Below are 3,301 nucleotides of genomic sequence, written 5' to 3'. Positions count from 1 at the left end.
CTGGAATGACTGCTGACCAGGCTGGATGTACTACCAACCGGACTGCTGGGCATGATGAACATGCTGCAGTGGCCTATGAACATACTGCAGTGGCTGCCACACATAATGCTGAGACGACTCGGCCTGAATCTACATGAGATGCTTTCTCTTGTTCATTGTTACCACCATTCCATACTTCTTATCGAAAAATTATGCTACTCTTGGGTTTTCAATCTTTTTAGAGGCTTTGTATGCTTAATATCCTCCTATAGGCTGCTGACTTTGCTGAGTAGTTTTTAAAATGACTTGATCGTGAGTCCTTTAAGCATGAAAGCTATCAACCTGTGGATGCTCTTGAGTAAGACCTCAATCTCATGATGTTCCTGCAATTAGGGCTTGCACTTCATGCTCAAATTCCTCCAACATAGAATTTGCTCAACCAAAATCTTCATGGATTTTTGATGCTCCAGTGTAAGATCTCCAATAGTAATGTGGTGTTGCACCCCAATAAACCTCTTCAAAAACAAAATTTCCAATTTTGCAAATGTTCTGATTGACATGTTAGGCAATTTTGCATACTAATTAAACATAATCCCTGAAAGACTGCTCACGAACTGACAAAAATGTAATGCCTCGCTACCCCCCGTGTTGCAGCAGCTTCCCCGAAAGTGTGCAACGTGTTGTGAGGGGTTTCCCGTTCCATCAAAATTTTTAAAGGTTGGTGGTATAAAACCTTTAGGATATGGGATGACATCAAACTCCTCCGGGTAGGGTATGTCCTTTGAAACTAATGCACCCCCTTTCGACTGGGCTAAGGCTTCCTTGCTATTCGACTAGTTGCTTAATGTCGTTTTCTGGCACCATGCTTTGAGTTGAATCTTCCTTTGGAAGCTAGTCTCAGTTGGCATAAGCGAACCCCTTTCTTTCATCGATAATATGAACAATCTCCAGTTGATTTATCTTCGAAGAAGCCACCTACTGTGAGTGCGAATGTTCTTGCATTATAATCATGGCAGTCATCATGTCTTCGATTGTCCTTTCAAGATGACTGATCTGTTCATCTCTTTGCCACTCATTCGTGATGTTCTTCTTAAAAGGTGGAGCATCACGCACAGATGATGTAGCTCATATCACAACGATGTTGATCATAGAAAACTCCTCATCCGTGTAATCTGATAGGTCATAATCTTTATCATCAAAATCTACTCTTCATTCTCTTGCTAGTTCAGTGATTTCAATTTTGAGCTTTCCCAATTTATCATCAACTTACTTCCCTTTAACTATTTTAAGATTAGTTAGCACTTCTCGAAGGTCTTCCCATTTTGTAATAAGTTCTGGAGCAACTGCAATGGCGACAATTGAAATTTCAGACTTATGCTCCGTTTCAAAAGAACGCTGTCCCAACCTTTCCAAAAGTATTGGTTCAATTACCCTAGGTATCCACTTCTCGATGTCAATGCTTTGAGACAGGGTGTCTCAGTATTAACATCAGCGCGTCTTAAGGAAGTGTGCTTCCTAAATTGTGGACCAAATAGCATAGGGAATGATCCCTTCTCATTACACTTCCTTAGAGGTTCTTCATAATCAATGGTAGGTAGCACTCTGACACCCAAACAAGACTTGGATGATCTGCAATCAATGGGTCTCTGAACAACTATAGTGACATCTACAACGATGACAATGGTAGCAACACAGTTCCCCAATCATAATCTGGTGGGAATACCAGGCTGTAGCGCCTCTTCTGGAGCTGTCGGGCCAGGCTGACTTCTGGAGCTTTCGGATGAGCTTGTCCTTTCAAAAACTCAATCCTCATCTATGGCGATACAAGACATCCAATTCTTTTTAGAAGCTTGGGAACAGAACAATGTTCTCTCTCGGCTAAATTTTCAAATATTTAATGGACCCTAGTGAGGGGTGTGGTCCTCTCCCTCACCTTCTTGTGAGCTCGAAGCGACGGTAGTTCAAAAAAAATCTCACAAAGGTTCTCTTCCCCAGTATAAGCGGACACTGGATGAAACCTACTCCCTCTAGGGAGAGGTGAGGTCTCAATCTCTTCAGCTTATTCCAACTGAGGAGTTGTCTCGGTGGAGCTTAATCTTGCGACCTTGGCTCTCACGGCTTTCCGAATCTTTCAACTGTAGTTTCTTTTCTATAACTTTGTTAATGGCATGTATTTGGAACTATAATCAACTTCAAATATTGACGGTGCAGAAGAAAACACATCCACATAATCCTCCTCAAACAAAATTTCCTTTCCCTTGGCGAACATAACAGTTGGCGCAACGATTGCGAATCTGGCTGCAATAGCGGTGACAATCCTCTCTAACACATGAATAATAGATTTCACAGACATGGGGGTGTCGGACTTAACGGAAGTATCCCTAGTCATAGTCCTTTTTATTGTGGGAAAATCAGTCCTTCCATTCAGGTCATATTCGACAGAGGGCTTGGCAATTTCTGGCGGGGCTATCTTCATGATCACATATGGTGCTTTTCTAAGTATAGCCTCAACCTCACTGAAGCCGATGCCAAACTGGATCATTGCTCCATGGTGGAGCACAACTTTGTCATGAGGAAGACCTCTGTCGAACGATGAAAACAACTTAGACAATGGCATTGCAATTAGTTATCTAAAAGTTCCAAAGGTTAGTTACGGCCAACACTTCGTAATTCTAGTAAAAAATACTAAAATCAATAAGGGTTGCCTCGTGAACTGGGCCATTTTTCTTTATATATATATATAATATCTATTTTTTGTTTTGAATTTTATTTATGTGTATTGTTTTTGTAATATTTTCTTTCGTTTCGATACTTTCATCTTTTTTTATATTTATTTACGGATTTTGGAGCGTGCTTTTTATATATTTGTTAACGGCGTTCGCTTAATTTCAGAATTTAAACGAAGTGTATGAGGTTAGAGATTCAAAGTGAAATTCAGGATTCGGCCTGAGGATGATTTCACAACGCACCTCGCGCACCACCACATATTTGGGATCCAACCCCACACAAAAAGAAAACCCAAAGATTCCTGAACCACTATGTATAAGGATGGTCAAATAGATGTCTATGGAACCGAGAGAGTTGACCGTGCTTGCCCTTGAAAGAAATGAGCGAAGCATGTCAACAGAAGAATAGTAATATAGATTATGAGAGACATTGACACATTACTGATGTATGAAAACAGAAACTTCATGATCATAATGGGGAGTAAAGCTCATCCCCAACGGAGTCTCTAAAAATTATCGTTCGATAAAAATTCTCCTAGAAAAATATAAAAAATATGATTTTGATTTAAATTTCATATATATATATATATATATAT

This window comes from Phalaenopsis equestris, unplaced genomic scaffold, assembly GCF_001263595.1.
Source record: "Phalaenopsis equestris unplaced genomic scaffold, ASM126359v1 Scaffold000594, whole genome shotgun sequence".
Lineage (NCBI taxonomy): Eukaryota > Viridiplantae > Streptophyta > Magnoliopsida > Asparagales > Orchidaceae > Phalaenopsis > Phalaenopsis equestris.
Note: the sequence above shows the minus strand (reverse complement) of the source record.